Genomic DNA, 24,396 nt, shown 5'->3' with positions numbered 1-24,396 from the left:
AAACCATTACTCTAATTATTCCTACAGTTATAAGAATATCTACACTGGAGGCCGGCTGATATGAACGTGATAGTGACTTCCCGTTTGTTGTATTGGAAAGACCTATTCTTTTAGTTATAAGAATAATTACAAAGGCTTTCACTTGTAAAGAGCTTGTGGAAAATTCACTGTTACCATGGAGATCTGCCATGTTTGTGGGTGCTAGCAAACCCTTTCCATACACTAGCATTAGCTAAAAACAGTATAAAAAATGGAGGGAAAAGGCATGGAATGCATGGTTAAGTCACTACTGGTAAAAAACTACACTGGAGTGTACAAGTATTTTGATGTGAACAATATGTTTACCTTTTAAACTATCCATTAGTTTATTATTGCCGAAAATCCCATGATGCTTAGCGATATGACATCACGATCCTGAACTCTATTGGGTTTTTCCGAGCCTGTGTTGACGAGTTTCCCAAAGTGCTGCACTGTAAGTCATTATTCATTCACACCATACTCTGCGGAAGCGAGGCGGCCAATCTGCGCCATCAAGCCCTCCCACCACCACCAACTATGCAGTCACACACTAGATTCACATGATGGGTGAAGGGGCTTGCACGGCCGATATATTGATATTTTACAATATCGGCCGATCAAAGGCCGATACCTCCGGAAATGAACGTGATAGTCTTCCCGTTTTTTGTATTGGAACGACCTCAGTCACAGCCGCCCCACAACGTCCTGGTTGATCCCTTCTGTCTCCCGAGCCATTTTCAGAATGAAGCCATTGTCAATACAGTTTGATTCGACTGATTTATTGATTTATTGTTGCCCCACTGCCTATTGTATATACAGTACATTTGAAATATATTTGTTCTTTCTCAGCCATCAAGTAACCGGCTTATTTAAAATGTCCCTCCAATGTGAGCCTTGTAAAGGGGGTTCTGTCTTATTTCCATCTCCATATTCCTGACAACAGTAATGCCCAGCAGATGGATGACAAACATCGCTGCTGTGCTGGGGGTAGTTTACTCAAAATCCAGTAAACTGCACATAGTTTCTGTTTCTTATAAGGACCCAGGGGGTTGCAAAGTTCATATTTGTCAATATAGAGCAGGGGGCCAAATGCAGCGCCCAGACCGTTTTTTTTTGTTTGTTTTCCCTCAGGCTCCTTGCTGAGTTGGCACACATTGCTGTAGGTGGTACTTTTTGCTGAAACTCAATAATTCTCCGCAATTATAACCTAAATAACAAACAGACCTGGCATAAGGTTCCAGAGCTAAACATAAGTGTGGCTGCACAACCTCTGCCAAATGCTGCCAGAGTTGAATGCTGGGATGGGATTTTCTGCTCTTTACTGGGAGCTCTAAAATGACAATGGGACTGATATTTACGCTTTGAAACCTTGCTCCACTGTTGGGCTGATTCTTAAGTTTGTTCGGGGAGTTCTGGGTAAAATTGACAGAAATATATATCCATTTCACAATTAAGATCCGGTTTGAACCGTAAAAAAAAGAAGAAAAATGCAGTCAGATTGCAAACATGTTTTCCTGCACACATTTGGTTTGTCTCATGGTTAAAATATTCTTTCTCTCTTTTCTTTTGACATTTTACACCTAGTAAAGCATCGGCAGCGGCACTCAAGCCTAATGCCACTAATCTGAACTAGAGTACCATTTAGCCTGTACCAGCCTCTGCGCCGGCTCAGCTTGTTTGCTAAGATAGCTTCCATTTAGCCGCTAAGTGTCATAATAACATAATGATAGTGTTTCTGTAATATGTGGTTCGCCCCTAGACATCTAACAGCAGTGTTTAGCATCAGTAATAGATCACATCGGTGGCTGAAAGTCAATGGGATGTTCTTTGTTTGTCTAGTGCTGGCCTCGCTCCACCTCTGTCCCATCCAGACGATAATTTAGATTCCACAAAACGATGTGTAATTATTCGCTTGGTAAAGGCGATCTCTGCCCAGCAGACGCTCGGGCTCGTCAAGTGAGCTGTTATCTGAAATGCAAGTGTGATACGACGGCTGGAAATTATTGTTTGTCCGTGGATTTGATGTCTAGAAATGACTGTTTGTCTAGGATTCGGTGCCTATAGTGAAGGTTACAAGTCTTGAAATGAAGGATAACAAAAGCGTAAACAAAAGCAGCACACAATGGGGCATTTAAAGTCTCATCCAAAATCACATACAATAATTTCTCTATTGTGTATAATTTCTGCAGTTAGTTTGGTGTTTTCGAGAAAATGCATAAATTAGGTATGGCTTCTTCGACTAACCTTTTAACCTAAGAATGTGCAAGTGCAAGGCTGCACCTCTGGTGTCTCCTGGGACATGTCCAGGAGAGGTCCAGTGTAACGCTGGGAGATTTACATTTTGGACTGGCCCGGTTTAGCTTACCTGAGTTATCGCTCGACTTGGGAGCAGATGATCCATGATCACACCTCCGCAACATTTCAGTTTACATAAGGTAGCCACACAAAATCAGAAGCTGATAAATCTGCTGTCATATACAGTTTTTACACACAGGTCACCTTTCTCTTTCTTAACTTTTTCAGTCCCACCTGGCCTTTTTCTATGCACATTATTCACTCATGTGAGTGAGGACAAATGACACGTATTTATTTTATTACATACAGTGGGGCAAAAAAGTATTTAGTCAGCCACCAATTGTGCATATTCTCCCACTTAAAATAATGACAGAGGTCTGTAATTTTCATCATAGGTACACTTCAACTGTGAGAGACAGAATGTGAAAAAAATAATAATCCAGGAATTCACATTGTAGGATTTTTAAAGAATGTATGTGTAAATTATGGTGGAAAATAAGTATTTGGTCACTTCAAACAAGGAAGATCTCTGGCTCTCACAGACCTGTAACTTCTTCTTTCAGAAGCTCTTCTGTCCTCCACTCGTGACCTGTATTAATGGCTCCTGTTTGAACTGGTTATCTGTATAAAAGACACCTGTCCACAGCCTCAAACAGTCAGACTCCAAACTCCACTATGGCCAAGACCAAAGAGCTGTCGAAGGACACCAGGAAAAGAATTGTAGACCTGCACCAGACTGGTAAGAGTGAATCTACAATAGGCAAGCAGCTTGATGTGAATAATCAACTGTGGGAGCAATTATCAGAAAATGGAAGACATACAAGACCACTGATAATCTCCTTCGATCTGGGGCTCCACGCAAGATCTCATCCCGTGGGGTCAAAATGATCATGAGAACGGTGAGCAAAAATCCCAGAACCACACGGGGGGACCTACAATGTGAATTCCTGGATTTTTTTTTTCACATTCTGTCTCTCACAGTTGAAGTGTACCTATGATGAAAATTACAGACCTCTGTCATTATTTTAAGTGGGAGAACTTGCACAATTGGTGGCTGACTAAATACTTTTTTTGCCCCACTGTATTGCTCTAAAAACTGCCCAAACAAACCTGTCCTCAAACCTGACTTTTGCTTTATGGAAGCAGGACGTCTCCAGCTGGTCTCCATGGAGATGTTGACTAATGGCAAATATGAGATTTAAATAGATTTGGTCCTCATCCAAATCGATTTGATTACGACCCACTGCAAAAATAGCATTTTCTGTCTAGCTGCCAATTAGAAGTGTGTTTAATATAGCTCGCAACAGAGAAATTCAAAATATGACACAGTGTGCCTTTCATGTTTGAACTATTAAAGATAATAGCCCAGGCTATAGCTGCTGCCCAAATACATCCTTATAGGCCTAAGAGCATGCCACCACAGCTAGATCCTGATCAAGTGGAGGAGTAGTCTGAGCTCTTCCCCACAAAAGTAAGAAACACAAGATTGATTTTCTTTCCATGTCTGTTTAAACAAAAAGCCATCAAAGCTCTCGTAGGGAGTGTTTTACAGCTATGCACAATTAACAATCAACAACACACACCGACTTGTAACTTGCCGACACCATAATGTGAAATACTACAGATGCAAGGCATCTTCCCATAGTTTGTATTTCTGGGAGTTGTTTTAGTTTATTGGAAACAGAGGAGGACAAACTGCGGTTCTGGTTGTCACCCAAATATGATGATGCGCTTTACAAACTCTGCAACAAATGACTTATGTGTGAACACAGACCAAGTCGAAAGTCTGACAGTTTTCATCCAGAGCTGTCGTTTTGAAAGAGAAAGTGATTTAGATGCATTGGGATAACGGCATGTTCGCTCAGCCCTTAATCCTGACTTTGTGTAAGAAGTATCCAAGTTGTGTGTTAGGTTTTTTAAACGCGCAGCCATATTAAATACAGTTTTATGTAGTTTGACTTGTTAATGGATGTTTACCCACAATACAAGCTGGGAGAGATTTGGCTAAATTGTTGACAGACCTGAGGCAAATTCACGTATTATATAAAACGTCAAAATTCTTCAACTCTTTCTGCGCAGAATATCATAAATATTCACAGGAACTTAGAAAAAGACAGATAGTTAAAGCAGTACTAAGAAACTCTTGCCCCTAGAGGCCATAAGCGCCACTGCAGGTGTCGTAGCATGTCACAGTTTTTTACTACACTGACAGAAAAAGACAAAGGAGAGAGGGATATTGTACGTCCACTTACACAGTGGATTTTTTTTTTTTTCACTCAAATTTGGCCGTAAAAACTGCTAAAGTGGCGCTAGCCCGCAGTTAGCTTTCTCCGTTAGCCTGTTAGCTTCTTCTTTGTGATTCCATTAGTATATATTGGGGCCTGCATGTCACATAAGAGAACAGTAAACGGAACTAAATAGTAAACTTGCAGTACATTGTTTATTTTTTGTTATATTTATGTCAGTAAATTGCAGATTACAAGGGAAAGTTTCATATTAACACAAAAAAGACGTGTGTTGAGGAATGACTGCTCTCTGACACAGTTCTTCTTCTGAAACACTGAAGAGGCACCAAGAGTCCCCCACACCTGCAGCACAGTGGAGGCATCACAAGAGGCGCTACAGGAAACCCAAAAAAAAAGGGCAAACTAGGAGGTATCCGGGCAAGACTCGCAGCTAATCCGCACAAGCCTTCTATCCCAACTATTGTCCCGGCTAATGTTCGTTCACTGGAGAATAAGATTATTTTTTGTCTGCTACACTCTTCCCAGAAGACAGTGAGTCAATGCTCAACTGTACAGCGGAGTTCCACAGCTGACCCTCAGGTGAAGAATGGCGTCAGAGGCAGAGGAGGAGGACAAAGATGAAGAGGAGAAAGAGCTAGAAGAGGCAGCAGGAGTGGAGGGAGCTTCAGAAGAAGAACTCCCTGGTGATGGTGTATGTCAGCTCACACATTGGCCGCCACACAGTCCAGATTTGAACCCCATTGAGAATATTCGGGATGTGCTGCAGTGGTCACTCTCTACTCTCTAACACAAGATCTTGCGGGAAAATGAAACTCGACATCTTTTTGACATGGCAAGATCAGGAAGCCTCACACAAGAAGATGCTACAAAAACTCCCAAATCTTTTCCAAACCCACTTGCTCTAAGGCCAAAGTAGCGTTTTCGTTGTGTTTTTTTCCCCGTTTTTTTTTTTCCCGGCGCGTCTGTTTGGAGTGTGCGGCTAGCCGGAGCGAGAGTGATTTAGAGGTGCAACAGGATAATGATGATGTTGGTCACAGCGAGAGAAAACATGCTAATTTAAATGGAGTGCGACGACCGAGGGGGGTGGGGTGGGGGAGGGCGGTGTAATTACGGGTGCCGGAGCTGCCAAGGCGGACACCGTTTTAGAAGGATCAGCGGGCACATTACGGGCAAAGTGTATACACAGTCGAAGATGCGGATGTTCATCGAAATTGATTTAGCTTCTTGAGGCGTGTGTTAAAATGCTGTTCCCTAAAGTCATGTTTTTGTCCTTTTGGTTAAAATCTCACTTTGAACCACATACTTTAGTCATCAGTGCTATTCTTGCAATAATTGAATCCATCTTGATTACTATAGTAGTTAAGTAGTAATTAAGTACGAGCCACACTTAGTTAATGAAAGGTTCATGATTGTTCGTTCATAGTTTTCTTATTGAAGTCTACTTGTACTTTATATTATTTGTATTTTTGTTTTGTGCCATATATAAAAAACTGCTAAGCTGAGGACACGCTATGCATTTTTTTTTTTTTCTGTGTCAAGAGGTTTTGTGGGGGGGTCCACAATATGTGATAATAGAAAGACTGGGGGTTTCACACATACAAAATTAACTAGCAACTAAATAGCACCAAAAAGCAACCAGAGAATAACAGTAAAGTGACAAAAATCTGAGGAAAATCTGAGGAAAATGTGATGAAAAAGTGACAAAAACGGAACAAAAGAGCAACAGAAAAGTGACAGAAAAGTAATGAAAATGAGATGAAACAGTGACAAAAACTGAACTAAGGAGCTACAGAAAAATGACAAATGTGATGAAAAAAAAGTGACGATGAAGTGACAAAAATGTGATGAAAAAGTGAAGAAAATGTGACGAAAACGTAACAAAAATGTGAAGAAAAAGTTATGAAAAAGTGACAAAAACGGAACATGAGAGCAACAGAAAAGTGACAAAAATGTGAAGAAAAAGTAGTGAAAAACAATGCCAAAAAAAGTGACGACGACGCAGGAAAATGAACCTTTTAAATGAGTTTTGTAGGTCTTAGCTTTCGTTACACTGGCCTACACTGCCGTAGCCTTTTAGATTTGGGTAAGGCTGAACTGGAGGAAAACACACTTGGCTAAGTCGGGGGTTAAGAGGTTAAAGGAGAGGAAGAAGCGGGACGTGTTTCAGGTGGATTCAGTGAGAAGGAAAGGACACCAGCCCCGTGACAGCGGAGAGGAGAGTCGTGAGCCCCTGTACAGTTTGTTTGTAGATGAGATCTGGCTTCTTGAATATATAATTGTGTGCTGTTTGGCCTGGTCTGAGTGAGGCTGGGGCTGGTGTTGTTTGTAAGGGAAATGGAAGATGGAAGCTGTGGCTATTTCTGTGTTTATTCTGCTCTATTACTGGCCGCTGGACTCTTCACATTTGATTCGGTAAAATCCCTTCGCGTCCAAAACTGTTTGATTTACTGCCACTGGGGTCTAGTCGCCTGAGGACGTTTCATCTTTTACCCCAAGAGGCTTCATCGGCAAATAGCAGTCTTTACCTCGCAGGCTGGATGTATTGCATAACAGTCGAGTGGGGACGGGTTTACTTTGTTTGGTTCTTTGGGCGAAGTGTGAAAGAGGTCATTTTTGTGAAGAAATAAAACCCTTTTACTGAATTTGTGGGGGGCCAGTCTAGTTAAATTAGACATCTTCCTTTTTTCCAAAATGCATTTGACCTCCCGGATTACAGCGGTGGTTTTACAGGTTTTAGATCATTGAAAACAAATTGACCTCGAACCTGGATTGCTGCCTCGCGCGTTCCAAAGCACACAGCGGCTTGTTCTTATATTTCCACTTTTCCGAGCCCTTCCGTGGTTTTCGGGATCTGTAAAAATCAATTTGTCAAAGCCATGAATAGCAAATCCATCAGTGTTAGCAGTAGTTGCCCGGAAACTGTAGAAACTGATGACTCTCCAACTGCTTGTAACAGTGATTGCCTGTATGTCTACTGAACGCATGTTTCAAAACTTTCAATAACATTTCATCTCATGGACATCACCTAAATTACGAACATTGTAGGACCATTATAGATTAACCACAGTCACAGTTCATCTTACAGCTCCACTCAAATAAAATGTTTATCTTATGACATATGTGTTACACAAAAGGCATCGCTGTAATCCAAATATGGTCATATCCTTTTTAAAGTTGGGAGCAATATAAATGCGCTATTTTCTCAAAAGGAGGCTTTCCGTCCGTTCTTGGAATAACTTCTCACTTAAATGAAGGTTCTTGAGTCATCTTCTGTACTCTGTAGTGGAAGTGTAGTATGTTTCGACTCTCATCCAAAGGGCCTTGTCAACAACATTAAAGGAACAGGCCACCGTTTTTCCATACGGAGATATGTTCTTACCAGAGCTTAAACGAGTTGATGTGTACCTGTCTTATCTTTGTGCGTGCTCATGGAAGAGCTTGGTCACTTCCCACACCCCCATTTGGAGCTATAGGAATACATTGGGAGAGGCCAAATGCCAACAACATCATTAGTTGTTTTGCGTGACTGAGGGCACGAACAAAGACCAGACAGGTATGCATCAACTTGTCTAAGCTCAGGTAAGAACTCTATTAAAGGCTACTCTCAATCTATGAATAAACATATTCTTCCGCCTGACGCAAGGACCGCGCTGGTCGAGGCGAGGCTGCTGTCCTGTGCACACACACCGATGCACCAGCGCCTCCGCCGGTGGCCTGAGGGCGTTGCTTCTGTGCTACAAGCAGTGCTGGATTCAACGAACGCTTGATACATTCACTTCACTCGATCTTCTCTTACAGTTACATTGCGCGCACATTGCGCATGGTATTAAAAGAACAGACCACCGTTTTTACATGCTGAGATATGTTCTTATCTCAGCTAAGACGAGTTCATTTGTACCTGTCTGGTCTTCACGCGTGCCTTCTATCATGTAAACACAGCACAGACGGCGCTAGAATTTTTGCCTGGCTCTGCCATGCTCTTCCGTGTCCATTCCACGCAATATAGTTCCCCCTTTTTATCCGCTTAGAAAATCCACATTGTTTAATTTTGTGTAATTATACTTTGTAGTGTAACATTTCACGTTACCATATTTTAAAAGGGAAAACGTGGAAGAGCTATAGAGGAGAGGCTAAATGCTAACGCCGTTTGTGCTGTGTTTACGTGACCAGACAGGTGCAAATGAACTTGTATAAGCTAAACTCAGCATGTAAAAACGGTGGCCTATTCCTTTAAGTTTTTGCAGGACAAACTACAAACCAATTCTCCCACTGTGAGGTAAACACTGTCTATGTCTCTTTCTCTCTCTCTGTATCGATGGGTCCTGCTCTAGCGCTAGTTCAGAGCGCGGCGCAGACTCCAAGCCGCAGATATGTGATCAAAACATCAGCACGTTTCTATGTTTGAGAACAACTATACAGTTATGGAAGCTCAAAAGTACACTGCGTTCCAAATTATTATGCAAATTCTATTTTTGTGTCAAAAAGGTGAAAAAAAATAAATAAATAATGAAACTCATGGATGGTATCGTGTCTCTGGGCTCTATGAATCACTGCCATTAATCTCAGAGACCTGGGATGATGAGTTTTCAGGTTAAGCCCAGTTAAGGGAAAAACTACTGAAAAAGGGTGTTCCACTTTATTAAGCAGATCATCATTTTCAAGCAATATGGTAAAGAAAAAGGATCTCTCTGCTGATGAAAAGCGTGAAATAGTTGAATGCCTTGGTCTAGGTATGAAAACCTTCGATATTTCATGAAAGATTAAGTGTAATCATCATACTGATAAGAGATTTGTGGATGATTCAGAGCACACTCCGGTTTGTGCCGATAAAGGCACAATATGGATGTAACCCTGGATGGTCAGATCAATGGAGTAGTGGATAGTTGGTGAATGGCCACAATGTTCCAACAAGGCTGTGACGTCAGCAAGGAAGGGGCGGAGTCATGTTTTGACCTGGAATCATGGGGAGAGAGCTGGTCGGCCCCTTTAGGGCCTTTTAGGCGCCCTGAAGGTGTGAAAATTACCTTTGAAAAATATGTGGAGTTTCTGACTGACAACTGTCTTCTATGCTACAAAAAGAGGAGCCGTGCTTTCCCTAACAAGATCCTCTTCATGCATGACAACACACCATGTCATGCTGTAAAGAATACCTCTGCATCACTGGCTGATATGGGCATAAAAGGAGAGAAACTCATGATGTGGACCTCATCCTCCCCTGACTTCAACCCTGTTGAGAACCTTTGGAGCCTCAGCAAAAAAAACTTCTATCAGGGTGGGAGGCAGTTTTCATCCAAACGGCAGCTCTGGGAGGCTATTCTGACATCCTGCAAACAAATCCAAGCAGAAACTGTCAAAAACTCACAAGCTTAATGGATTTAAGAATTTTGAAGCTGCTATCACACAAGGGCTCCTATGGTAAAATATAACTTGACCTGTTAATATTTTTTTGGATTGAAATAGCTTTTGATTTCAGTAAATATTACCTCCTTATGCTACACATTCAACAAATAACCATTTTCAGTCAATTACAAGCTTTAAAATGTCCTGAAACGATGAGTTGCATAATTATTTGGAACAGTGGATTGTGAGGTTTTTACTATATTTATTTTTGGGAAAAAAACTGTTTTCACTGGGAGATTTTTTCAACCAAGACAAGCTTATGTGCCTACCCCATATGTAATATACTTTTACATAACAGAATCATCTGGACTTACCGGGCATTCTTCGAGTTGTACATGAATATGAACATGAACAGAAAAGAAAAACTCATTCATCATCATTTAAAAAAAAAAGTTATAATAAGAGAGTAGCAAGTTTATCTGATTCCTGCCTGATTTATTGAGTTCCGAACCACAAAAAAACACCAAAAAAACACGAGGAATCCACACAATGCATGGCTGTTCGTAACTGTAATAGAATCATCAGACGATCGGCACTGAAGAATCTACAAGACACCGACCAAACTCCATGTCGCGGTTTTTGGCGCGGACATAAAGACACATCAGTTCCAATTATGCGCCGAATATAGCGCGTAGACGTCGAGGAGCAGTGACAGCGGGAATGAGGCTGGTGTCGCGCGGGGACATCCTGCGCGGGGAATGAGGGGATGACATGCAGCGCAGAGTTCAGTCCGCCGCAGAAGTTGGGAAAGAATTTGGTGGTTTTTGGAAGTATGCGGAAAATGCGAAGAAGCGCGGGGAAAGGGGGAGGAGGGGGGGGGAGCCGGAGCGCGTTTGGGTTTAAATGCTCCCATGCCGTGGCGTGAATACAAATCAATCCGGTTGTGTACATTCTGCGGTTGTATTAGCGGCGATGTGATGGTCTGTGTCCAACTGACAGGCCACGGGGCGGAGTGCTTTTCAATATTCAACACATCCTTGCGCCGCAGGAAGACAAACCAATGGGGAAACGGCCCCGTGTTATGATAAATTCGCTTTTTGAACTTACAGGTCCTATAGAATGCTGGATAACTGCACACTCGCCTTTGTATTCAGTATAATTCAGAATACTGTAAGTGTCTTGGAAATACCTACATCTACAATAATAAATGAGTAGATTTAACCATTAGGAACAAGCTAAAAACAGGCTGCCATGTCGGGTGAAGCTTCACAGATACCAACACGTTAACATTTGCCACTGAGGGACATGTTTCTAGAGTGCGTAAAGGCCCATTCATGATATATGGATAGATATATTAATAGAGCTTTGCTTATCCAGAGTCATAGCAACAGTACATGAGATTTGGTTTTATTTTATTGCTTTATTTGGTCGGGACAGTGAATGTTAATGAACATCCATGGGTCTCATGCACAAGCCACACCGGATTGTAGCACACTCTCATTCATCCTGGCCTATTGTACATGTTTTTAGTGGTAGGGGAAACCGAAGCACCCGGAGGAAACCTACGCAGACACGGGGAGAACATTCAAACTCCACACAGAAAGGCCCCGTCCAGGTGGGAATCGAACCCGGGACTTTCTAGCTGTGAGGCACAAGCGCTAACTGCTGCGCTACTGGGACACTCCTGCACACAGCTAAACAGGTGAAGCAGAAAGACCGGCTAAACTTCTCAAAAGTGATTTGAACCATTTGCGTGTTTCCTCATTTTCTTGACTATACTTCAAGTGTAAAAATAATCATTGCGGCTGATGGGTGGCGTCATATTGTTTTGGTGCCAGCTCTTCATCTCCCGTTTGGGTACGTTTTCCAGCGCCCTCTGGCGGTAACTTCAGATAATGTAATAATACACATATATGTATATTAATGTACCCTTATGTCATAAAACAAGTGATTATGGGTGATATTTGGCATTGGTAACCATCTGAAAGAAATATATTAATGGTCGCCTTTTACTTACTTACTTACTCTTTCTTGCTTTTTAAAGGATCTTACATGAAACATGACCGTTCTTGTAATAGTGTTTCGTTCTGTTAATTATGTGAACAGCTCAAACAGTGGTTGTGAGTTTGGTCTGTGTTAATAAGCTGTTCTGAAAGGAAACAAGTTCTTCTTTTCAGTCAATGAGACTAATCACAAAATGATGCGGCTAAATTAATGACCGACCATGTAAACTTCTTTTCTATTATTGCTGTGGAAACTGAAGCTTCAGGGGTCGAGAGTGATCATTATTTCATTACATAGAATTATCATTGTCCATCCATCCATCTTCTTCCACTTGTCCGTTGCCGGGTCGTGGGGGCAGCTTCCCAAATCACATTGCGCCAGCCCCCTTATGGCTCCTGCTGCAGGTGGTGGGTCCACTGGAGGACAGCCTCACGATTCTAACCGGTCCTGTTGGTCTCTCATAAGAGGTTTCTGAACTGCTCTTTGTCTGACCCGTCACCTCGGACCTATTTGCCATGGGAGACCCTACCAGGGGCACCAAGCCCCCAACAACAGAGCTCCTAGGATCATGCAGGTGCACAAACCTCTCCACCACGTTAAGGTGGCGGTTCCAGGAGGGAAAATTATCATTGTTATTGTTGTAATTAGTATTACTTGTTTGGGGAAGGTGCATAGTACATGACAGACATGTAATCTTCCTTAACGTAAATGCCAATGTGCAAACCATGACCAGACTGTGCACTTCAACCTTTTTTGCTATTGTTCCTTGTTGTTTTTGTTCCGTTTTACATTGATTGCACTGTTGTGAAATGAACATGTTCCAACAATGTCCTGAGCTGTAGAATGAGCCCAGACATATTACCACAACTGCCTCTAAAATCCTGCACTGTCACTCAAAAAGGTGTTGATTCGGGTCCGAAGTGCCGTCATGCACAAGCTTAATATAGAAGCTACAGTTACACATATGACCTGAAGTGGCAGTAGTGAGTATAAAATGGCTAACTTGCATCTAGCCCCTTTAAGAGGGATGATGCAATATTACACAGAGATGCACACATAGAGATAATGTCCTCCTGCAGCATGGCACCTTTGCTTTCCCTCACAGTGGCCTTTATGATGCTCCAGGATCAGTTGTTTTTATGGGTTCGTACCAAAAACTGTCCAGAAACCAAGTCCATGCTGCACCCATAAAGCTCACCACAAGGTCAAATATACACAAGATTAAGATTTTTTTTTCACTTAAAAAGTAAAAGTCTTTTTGTCTCACTCCTCACTCCCATTTCTTCTTGTGTCATATTGAAGTTCATGTAACCAACCATGTAAAATGTGATTTTTTTCTTTTGATCTTGACTGTAATTTGATCTGTAGTATCTGTACTGCAGCTGCACAAATGACACTTGTGCCTGCGCGATTGGCAGTTCCAACTTCACAACTGTTGAACTTCTTTCAGTTGTGGTAAGTAGGCTCTAACCGTAGTTTGCTTATATCAAGATTAACTCAATGTGCTTTACATGTTGTTTCACCAGCATTGTAACCACATTTGTTGTGTCAAACTCTGACGCTGTCTCTGCAGAGGTAAACTATCTGCTGTTTTATTTCTCTTTTAAAGGAACAAGCCACCGTTTTTCCACACTTAGATATGTTCTTACCTGAGCTTAGACGAGTTGATACGTACCTGTCTGGTCTGTGTGCGCGCCCGCGGATGAGCGTGGTCGCTTCTAACTTCAACCCATTTGGAGCTGTAGGAACATACTGGGAGAGGCCAAGTGCTAACAACATATTTGGTCTTTTTGCGTGACTGAGGGCACACAGTTCTTCGATACTGTGATAATGTTCATACCTGAGCTTAGACGAGTTGATGTGTGTCTGGTCTTTGTGCGTGCCCGTGGAAGAGCGTGGTAGCTTCCAACTTCACCCCCGTTTGGAGCTATACCAGGGATCACCAACCTTATTTCAGCTGAGGGCTACTTTAAGAGCATTAAGTTGTTCGAGGGCTACCAGTTAAAAACAAATCCTAAAGACTTAAACGTACACTGTTCACTTATAGGATATCGACCCCATATTATATTAAAATAGCTTTATTTTAAACTCATACTGAGTCACAAGAACCGAAATAACTGTAATTTTAAGAATTATATTCAAGAAAATTAAGTGTTTTACACTGAAGAAAAAGTCCCGAGGGCTACTGGACATGCCCCAAAGGGCCCCTGGGTGCCCGCAGGCACCACGTTGGTGACCCCTGAGCTATAGGAATACATTGGGAGAGGCCAAATGCTAACAACATCTTTGGCCGTTTTGCATGACTGAGGGCACCCACAAAGACAAGACAGGTACGTATCAACTCATCTAAGGTCAAGTACAGAGTACAAGAACATATGTCAGTATGGAAAAACGGTGGCCTGTTCCTTTAAGGATGCCATCAACAATGTCATGAGCATATGTCAGAATACATAATGAAGCGTGTCATCCTTCTTCCTTTGTTGAAACATTAATGACCTAAGGAAGAGGCGAAATGTCTTTATCCTCTAATAAAATGTAAGGCTGTTTGCTTGTCTTTACGACCTTTGTTTGTTGGCAAGGAACATCCCCTGGACGAATCGGCTCATTCATGCTGGAGAAACAGGTTTATTTAAGTCCTTACACCTTCGTCAAACGGTTCTCTCCAGTCCTGCAACTTCTCCCAAAACAATTCTGCCGAGCTCCAAAGCCGTTTGTTTATTTCTGTCTTTGTGACCGACCTGCCAACGCATTAGGTCAAAGGTCGTCAAACAGCTGAGCGAGCGTTCTGACACAGTAACAACAACAAAAACAATAGCGGACACAGGGAGGACATTACCGCACGCCCCGCACCGCATTCGGGACGTCCCAGCATTGTCCCGTGTCCCCCCCCCCCTTCACAAAGAAACCCCCACCCCCCACCACCACCGCCACCACAACGTAAACACCACCGCGGTCGCACGTGTGAAACCTGGCCCTGCTGCCGGGCGATAGGGATCTCGCCCCACCCCTCTGAATGAGTGCGAGAGAGGGCAGCGTTTCTGGGAATTGTGCGGGACTAGGGTGCCCATGCGTGCGTATTGTTTTCACTTGTTGTAAATGACGGAGATTACAGGCCCGGCTTTCAGCACTTCAGACGTGCCACAGACGTGAGGCTCGCTGACCTTATTGTGCGGATATTGAAAGGGATCAAATAGGTTCAAAGAAAATATAAATTCGGACTTGGTTGCGGTGCTAATATTCACTTTATTCTTCTGTTTATACGTATAGTGGTCAATTTTGATTAAAAAATAAAATAATTTTGCCACTTTTGTTTTGTAATGATTTCTTCTTTGATGACCAGCCATAGGTGGATCTGAAAGCTGCGGAAAAAGTAGTTCAGAAACATCATGCCTGGTTAAATAGATACACAATTCTTAAAGCAATACTAAGTAACTCTTGCCCCTAGAGGCCATAAGCGCCACTGCAGGTGTCGTAGCATGTTGTGTTTTTTTTACTCCTTAATTGTCCGTGAGAGTAAATACTACACTGACAGAAAAGACAAAGGGAGAGAGTGATATTGTACATCCAGTTATGGAGATCATTTTTTTCAAACTTAGCTATAAATACTGTTTAAGTGGCGCTAGCCCGCAGTTAGCTTTGCCCGCTAGCCTGCTAGCTTATTCTTCGTGAGTCCATTAGTGTGTATTGGTGACTCCGGTCCGGTGGCAGCAAAGTTGCAATGGTGATTTTCTGGCCAGAGACACCAGGGGGAGATGAACAACCCAGAGGGACTACGAAAAGGATTTTGAGTTTCCTTGCGTATCTGAGTGGGTATTTATCCCTTTTCTGTGGAAGCATAGACAGACTTAAATAGTAGTACTAGCGCAATGTCTCAAGTTCATGTCTCCGGGTCTTGTACCGATGGTAAATAAACATCTAATGTATAAGACATCCAGTCTGCTGCCTATTCTTCATCTATCCTCTTGAACACCATTGTTAATTCTCTAACACCTAATACTGTGTATTGCCCCCTTCAACATCAATGACAGCTTGGAGTCTTTTGTGGTCGTTGTGGAGAAGGTTCTGTATATAATCTAATTGTAAAGCGGCCCCTTCTTATTGGCATAATGCCTCCGGTTCCTGGGCTGTCTTGCATGAACAGCACGTCTGGGCTGTCCCCACAGTGTTTCAATGATATTGAGGTCGGGAGACTGAGATGGCCACTCCAGAACCTTCCTTGTGCTTTGGATCATTGTCATATTGGAACGTCCAAGTGCGTCCCATGTGCAGCTTCCAGGCTGATGAGTGACACTTTTCCTCCAGTATTCTTTAATAACATGCTGCGTTCATCCTGAAATCAGTTTTGACCAAGTTTCCAGTGCCTTGGTTACTCACACATCCCCAAAACATCAGCAAACCACCTCCATATTTCATGAGGAATGGTGCACTTTTCATCACAAGCCTTGTTGACTCCAGCCCAAAATGTAACGTTTATAGTTGTGGCCAAAAAAGTAAAATTTTGGTCTCATCACTCCACCTGACTTTGCTCAACATTTCTTCGTTTGGTTCTTTTCTGCTTTATTGTCACATTTTTGTTCCTTGTTTTGGGGTTAAGAGGTTAATGCCTACGGGAGAAGACGACAGGAAAGACCAAGGAAACTCTCGACTCTTGGGAACACCAGGGCAGCTGAAGGAAGTCTTCTGCTGTGCGTGTGGTCATTTGAGTACAATCTTCTCCTGAGTGTCTCGCAGGGGGCTGACCCACATGCACCCTTTAGTGACTGGTAATGAGTGCAGGCATGCTTGAAGGCAGGACAAAGGCGATCAGAGCGGACCGGGCTGATCGGAGGAGACGCTTCACCTTATAGAACCTTCTGCCGCACACTGTAAACCTCCATACAGCCAAGAAACAAGACATCACTTCAATAGCCCCCCAGTGTTGACGCGGGTTTAACTGCTGTGGGACATAGGGGCAAGTGGTGTCACGCAAAGTGCTTCTGACAGAGCGCACATGTGTGGCTGGGTTAAAATGTTTAAGGCGGTTTCATAATAAAAGCACGCAATGTCCGACAAAGTGCAGCGGCAAACATCCTGAAAATAAAAGGTTTCAACATTAAACACACATACACACCGCTCAAACTTGCTGTTACTGGCGCTGTGTTTGGCCCCGCCTCCTGTGTTCCTTCTTGCCCCTAGTCTAGAGCAAAGCGGACGTAACACTTGCTAAAAGGACGGAAAAAAACCTGTTCAATTAAAAAATCATCATTTTTTCCCCAGTTACCCAAATCTAAAAGCTTCTTGACTGGAGAGCTTCCTGCCTATAGGCCAGTGTAACACCTCATTTGAAAGCTAAGGCCTACAAAACTGATGTAAGAGTTTTCCTCACATTGTCGTCACTCTTTGGCGCCGCTTTGTAGCAAAAAAAATATGCGTTTTTTTTGGTAACTTTTTATGTTACATATTCATCCTCATTTACATCTTGTTTTTGTTGCTTTTTTCAAGAACCTTTTAGAAGTGGGTAATGTCGAACTGGAGAAAATGTGGTCATTTAAAGGAACAGTCCACCTTTTTTACATATGTCCTTGCCTGAGCTTAGACGAGTTGATACGTACCTGTCTGGTCTTTGTGCCCCCAGTCACGCAAAATGACCAAAGATGTTGCTAGCATTTGGCCTCTCCCAATGTATTCCTATAGCTCCAAATGGGGGACAAGTTAGAAGGGACCACGCTCTTCCATGGGCACGCATAAAGACCAGACAGGTACGTATCAACTCGTCTAAGCTCAGGTAAGAACATATGTCAATATGTAAAAACGGTGGCCTGTTCCTTTAAGGCGGGGGTTAAGGGGTTTTGATATTCTTCTACCTTGATAAAACAATAATATAGGTTATACATAAAAAATATATACTGTGTAATAAATTATATATATGTACAAATGTTATCAGGTAAGTTTTGTTTAGTTTTGTGAATATTTAAATGTTACTACTATCGATATTTCTTTCCATATTGTCCCTCCAAACTGGCAAATTCCGCGGGCAGGTGCTCCCATAGAGTGTGCAGGCAAGCACTGGCATCAAACATATTAAAAACAAAAGTATAACACACTGTTCAAACCTGTATCTTACCGACAACGCCAACATTGTCGTCATTTAGGGTTAAAGAGGTCAAAAGCTGGAGAGGCTTTTGCTTGTGACACTTGCTTGACCAACTTCGACTGCACTACGGTTTTAACCACGGCCCCCCAAACTCCTCACTAGCTGCGGAGACACAGATGCTCCTGTCCTCGAGCGCCGATGTCCCATGGGGAAGGGGGGGTTCCGTCTCTGACAGGAAGTGGGACGCGCGGAGACAGGAAGCAAGATGCAGGGATCCAGCGCGGAGCCAGTTTCACACCAGAGCGATTCTGCTGAAGAGGCCCTCGGGGGAAACCCAGCTAAAACAATACATGACAAATGAAGACACTAACTACAGCGGTGACAACACAACAATAAACAAGTGAGGGGATGGGAGAGAAGGCAGCAGTTCACGAATTATCAGTGACACCACTCCTGCAACTTATTTATCTGTCTCTGCCCGTCTTATTTTTTTACTTAAAGTAGGTAAGTTATCTAACCAGTCAAGCTCATAGTTCGATATCGATACAGACGGAAGTATCTTTTGGGAAATACAATTTTTTTTCACTCTTTTTTTCTGGTGGAATATAAACTTGTTTATCACACACAAGTATGTTATGTATTTATGGGCTGTTGAACCACTTTGCTCCTCTCCATGTCTTATTGGGTAGAAAACAATATTCATAATTCAGCATTTATTAAAGTAGTTTTGGAGTTACTATAGAAAGTTTACATTTTTCTCCTCTTATTCTAGTTGATAATCTGTGCTATGTATTGTAAATTCGCCGGCTCAAGAGAGACTGACCTAGAAAGAGTCTGTGCCGAAGGTCATCAGCAGGACATGATACCTTTTGACCGCTGCTGTTAAACCTGTCTCCACATGTGTCCGTATTGTCACGTCATCATCTGTTACTAAATATGGTTGACAAAGCTAAGACAGTCCAACTGCAGCCAACCTGGACCAATGAATAAACATTATCGTAATCTGTCAACAGGGATACTGTAATGATATGTGCTTGGAATAGTGTAACGTCACATCATGCTAAAACAAGTTTTTTGGAGGACATTGATGATCTGGCACCTGACTTGTAGAGCACAAATTCCTGAGCATGTCAAAAAAAAAAAAAAAAAAAAGTCTCTAGCCCATTCTTGTTCGGTGTTATGGATGTTTAAGGAAATAATCAGTGTGCTCATTCCAGCTACAAGGGGGCAACTTACCACCACCGAGTGCTGAGTGAATGAATAATGACTACAGTGTTGCAGGCTTGTTAAGTGCAATACAAGTGTAAGCCGAGGGTAGTCGTGTTAGGCTCATTATTATTCGTTTATTGAAACAAGTTTCCGCAATGGTGTTTTCCCAATTAAAACATATTTTACTAGAGTTTCTATTTTTGCTTTTTGCTGGATTTAGTTCTTTAGCTTTTTTCCCGGTAATGATTTTATAAGCTTTTTAATAAACGCCACCTTGTGCTTTTGCTCCAAATCCGATATGTCTCTCGGTGAGTGTTTCTGTCATACTGATTGTGATGTTTATTGTAAACTTTTAGCGTGTCCTCGGTACTCCCTGGGAGACGCTCGAATGCCCGGTTAACGTGTTGACATTCCATTGCAAGCAACTATTGTGACTGCGCTGACTGACTTTTTTCAAAAACCCAGTGTCCCCCAGTAAGCCTCGACCCTGCACGGTCAGGTCTTGCACGTTCTCTTCTCCGGGCTGGAGCTCGTGTGGCTTTGGCCGAGGTGTCCCAGCTCCTCAGCACGTCTGGACCTGGCACGGTCAGGACCTGAGCCAGGCTAGGTGTGACGCTCGGTACAGCCTTAGCTGAGGGTCTCAACATTTTTTATATAAAAAAATAAATAAATAAATGTTGTTCCACATAAAAAATTCCATAATGCACCTTTAAGGTAATTGTGGCAACACTGGTCCTTACCTGTTTTGATTAGCAAAACAAAGCTAGCTTAGCAACAACTGTTTCTTGTTTCGGCACAGGCTTTGAGAAACAAAAACCAAAGCAGCTCTGTTTTTAGAAAGATTTCGAAAGCATCTAACCCATTGCACTGCATGAATAGTTTCTCAAATGTACAACAGAGGGACAGAAAGGTGAAATTAATGTACAAATGTTGGCAAAAAGCAGGAAGTAGTTCTTTCTCTCCATTAATCTGCATAAACGAGCCTCCCACAGCACCTCCTGTCTGTTAATTCCAGAGCCAACTAGAGCTGTTCATCCTAAAAGCACTTGAAACGCAAACCCATTTATCCAGAAGCAGAAGCAGAAGCAGTAGGCCAACAACACAGGCCTAGTTGTATTTGATGATCAAGTTTGGCTAAGAATGTGGGCCTAATGTTACTGAAGACCTTGTGCCGGACAGAGGGGATATAAGTTCATTGTGAGAGAGGGGCGGTGCAGGTCTTCCCACACACTCACCGGGACATGGACCATAAAAGCAACCATAAAACTCCCCCCACCTCAGGCAGCGGTCAGAGGAGCAAAGTCCGGACACAAGCTCCTACAGGAAGAAACATTACATCACATCAATATTAACAGAGACATTACAGTTTTTCTGGATTGACAAGGCACTAGGCTGTCTGTGACTGCATCGAGCAGCTATCGGATTGAACAGCCAACTTATGTCGTCAAAACTTTATAGATTTCATTTTTCAAAAACAAGTCTGCCCAGATCAAGCAGGTTCAGATTGCACCGTACAGGAAAGAGAAAACAACAAACGGTGTTTCAAAGTAAATATCCACTGCACCCACTGCAACTTTTTTCTCACAAAAAAGTTGTTATTTTACACAATATAATCACAACAATCACACAACCCGACTGTGGTGATCAGCATCATTTCATTGTGGAGTAAAATTACGCTTAAACGCGACTAGTTGTTCCTTTTTTTCCCTTCTCCTCAACATTGAAACTGTTGCTCAAAGTAGAGCAAGAGGAGGGGAAGGTGGGTGAGAGTTCGGTGAAAACCAGGAAGTGACTCGACGTTGTGTTGCAGCCGTTTTAGATCCATCTTGAATTTTCCAACCAAGGGTGAGATCATGCTTAAGATGTGCTTGAGATTATTACCAAACACCTACAAAAAGTATAAAACGGCCTCTTTAGCTTTTCTCTTTTCTTTGATGTCATGACGAGTGTAAAAAACTTTTGGTATAGCTACAGCTGTGTAAATCTTTTTGTGAGGTTCAGTGGATTTTTTTTTACTGCAGACAATCCATACTAGCCATGAAGACCAAACCTTTTCTTTTTCTTTCTTCACATTTGAGACCTTCAAATTTCTTCTTCTGGAACACTAAAGAGGCACCAAGAGCCCCCCACACCTGCAGCACAGTGGAGGCGTCACAAGAGGAGCTACAGGAAAACAAAAAAGGAACAAACAAGGACAAGATGATGAAAGACTGTTGTGGAGGGAGCTGCGCAGGAGGAAGAGGAAGGAGCTGACCAGTGCAGGACACCACGCTCTGCAACAGGGACAAACCCAGGAGGCGGTGCACCGTTTCAGAGGAGCACTGAAAGCAGCACTACGGTTTCCCCTACCCAAAATGCCCACAATGGCGGTGCGGCTCAGTAAAGCACTTATTTGCTTACTTTTGCACTAATTCGGAGTCGATCTGAGCTGAGCGAACACGTGGATGTTGTGGAGCCACTTCTGCTTCTTCTTCTTCTTCTACTGGAGAACTCACGATATATTTCCACACCAACCATATGAAAATCAAGCTATAGACTTCTGCACTTCTTCCATGTTGCTGCAGAATCGTTGTACATATTTGCTTTGGCTATATTTTTATATGCTTCCAAAGATAAAATTGCGTGGGACTTTCACAATCTTTTCTTGATCTTGGGAAAAGTCTTTAGACAACTGAGAAGTGTCCGGATTCGGCCTCGTCGTGTTCTCGTTTTGGATCTTGTGCAGGCCGTGTTCCACTTCCCCATAACTGATGAACCCCGGAAGGCCCTAACCTGTTCAGATCTCGACAGTTCCTTTGAAGCTTTCTAGATCAAGGAACCAGGAAGTGCTCTATAGCGCTGATCCATGGCCTCATTCAGTCTCACCTCTGACGCCAGGAAGACCCTCTCCATCCACTTCTATGGACCACCTTCTCAGACAGGACATTGGCAGTTAGCGCGGCGGACCTCGGTCTCCAGGAAGTCTCTCTCCGCTCCTCTAGTCGCGCTCGATCGATGCGGGGCTGGGCATGACCCGACCGGATGAAGCCTCTCCATTGGATAGATGGAGCTATTCAGGCTTCCTTCAGAAAGCAGGCCAAGCATTGTCACGGTCACGCCTCCGACTTCCTCCTCTGTGATGGTAAATTGGTCATAAAGTGTTCAGAATCCACATGAGGAAAAGGTCAATTCGGAATTGGGTCTGGTAAAGTCAGTAATGTTGGTGACTGTGTGTTTTTTTTTAGACTATCTGGCGCCAAGGCCCAACTATCTCAGCAGTAGTGACTCATGGGGATTATTCGGAAGGAGATAAGGATATACATTCTTTTCCATGCTGATTCAGAACTCATCCACTTTTTGGAAATTGTGCTTTTACTGGATAAGTCAAACACGCAAAAATGATGATCCCCACATTCAGCCCGAGTTTAGGCTTAAAGGTTTCTTGCTCAAACGTTTCCTGTTTTCTCCTCACTTTTGAATACCATTTTTCCAGACTGAGATATGTTCTTGCCTGTGTTTAGACGGGTTGATGCGTACCTGTCTGGTCTTTGTGCGTGCCCTCAGTCACGCAACACAACCAAAGATGTTGTTAGCATTTGGCCTCTCCCAATGTATTCCTATAGCTCCAAACGGGGGTGAAGTTCGAAGCTACCAAGCTCTTCCACGGGCACGCACACAGACCAGACAGGTACGCATCAACTCATCTAAGCTCAGGTAAGAACATATCTCAGTATGGAGAAATGGTGGCCTATTCGTTTAAAAAGAAAAGTTGCTAAACTTTTTGTGATATTATGAATTAAGAATATGGACCTTAATATTGCATTAAATTTGGCCTCTACCTGTTATATACCTATCATAATTTTGCAAAAAGTAAAAGTGCTATGCTAACCACTCAAGCATCCGCTGTGTCACTTAAAGATCAAACACATATAATATCAACTTTTTTTTTTACATGAAAAAGTTGTATAGTGCACCAAGATTTGTAGCTAGTATTTGTCCCACATAAGAAGTTACATTATGCACCTTTAACATCTTAGCTTAAAAGTCAGTGTAAAAAAAAAAAGACCAAACTAACTGTCGTCCGGTGTCCCGGGCTTATTGACTCACAAATATTGACCTGTTTGGTATCCATGTGTAGCACGAAAGGCGACCGAGATAAGGCTATATTTGAAATAAGGTCATTTTCTTTCTTAATGTTACCAAAACCAACCTCAATTGTTTTTTTTTTATATTCTCCTCTGAATAAATCTCTCACCGTTTGCCCTACTTCCCTTTGCGTGTATCCCCTCCCTCCCTCCCTCTATGCTGGGCCTTTATGGACCTGATGGGACTTGCATTCATCTTCATTGTGGATGTGCTGTGAGTTTATGAGGCTTGTTTGTTTGCTCGGTGGCGGCGCTCCAACAGACTGCTCCAGGAGACAGGAAGGCAGCGCTGAGGTGCGGCTGATGTCACAATTCTAGGTAAAAAAAAAAAAATGATAAAAAAGACTTTGGGATGAAGCCAAAAAGCTCTGATGGTGGCTCCTGACTTCCTCACACATTACACTGGGGATTCCCAACTGATGGCATAAGAATTCAAAAGTATACAGGGCCTTTCATGCTCAAACATATCTAAAAAAAAAAAAAAAAAAGAGATGAGATGCTGGACTTGTACGAGAGGGGGATCAATGTGGGCCTGCAGCGTATCATTTTAAAGCTTCGATTCTCGTCTCTTTGTATATACCATTCTGAGACGCAACCACATCAAAATGCAGCAGTAGATCACTGGCTCCGGTCCTGTCCAGGCTTCCCACAGGCTCTTTATATAAGCTTGATGAATGACAGCATACATGCACTTATAGATGCACCGAACGATTGATTTTACGAAGACATCTGCAAGTATTTAGGTAGTGAAGTATTGTTAGACGTTAAAGTAAATGAATCTTCTTTGTGTTGAAATATCATACTGACTAGCTGTCCAGAATGTACTCCTCATAAAGTGTCTTCTAAGTACTATAATTAGCATGACTGATTGGATATACTGTCTTTTGCAAACGGTTCAAAAACGGCTTTAACCTCTTACCTTCCGCCTGAACCAAGGGCGTTTTCCCCAGTTCAGCTTTTCCCAAATCAAAAAGCTTAAATACGTCATTTGACAGCTAATGTCGACAAAAGTGCTCGGACCTTTTTTGTCACCTCGCCCCCGAGTCTTTATCCCATTTTTGTCATTTTTCTGTTGTATTTTTGTCTC

This window comes from Gobius niger (assembly GCF_951799975.1).
Source record: "Gobius niger genome assembly, chromosome: 6".
NCBI classification, from domain to species: Eukaryota; Metazoa; Chordata; class Actinopteri; order Gobiiformes; family Gobiidae; genus Gobius; species Gobius niger.
The sequence above is the reverse complement of the archived record's forward strand: the minus strand, read 5'-3'. Positions refer to the sequence as shown.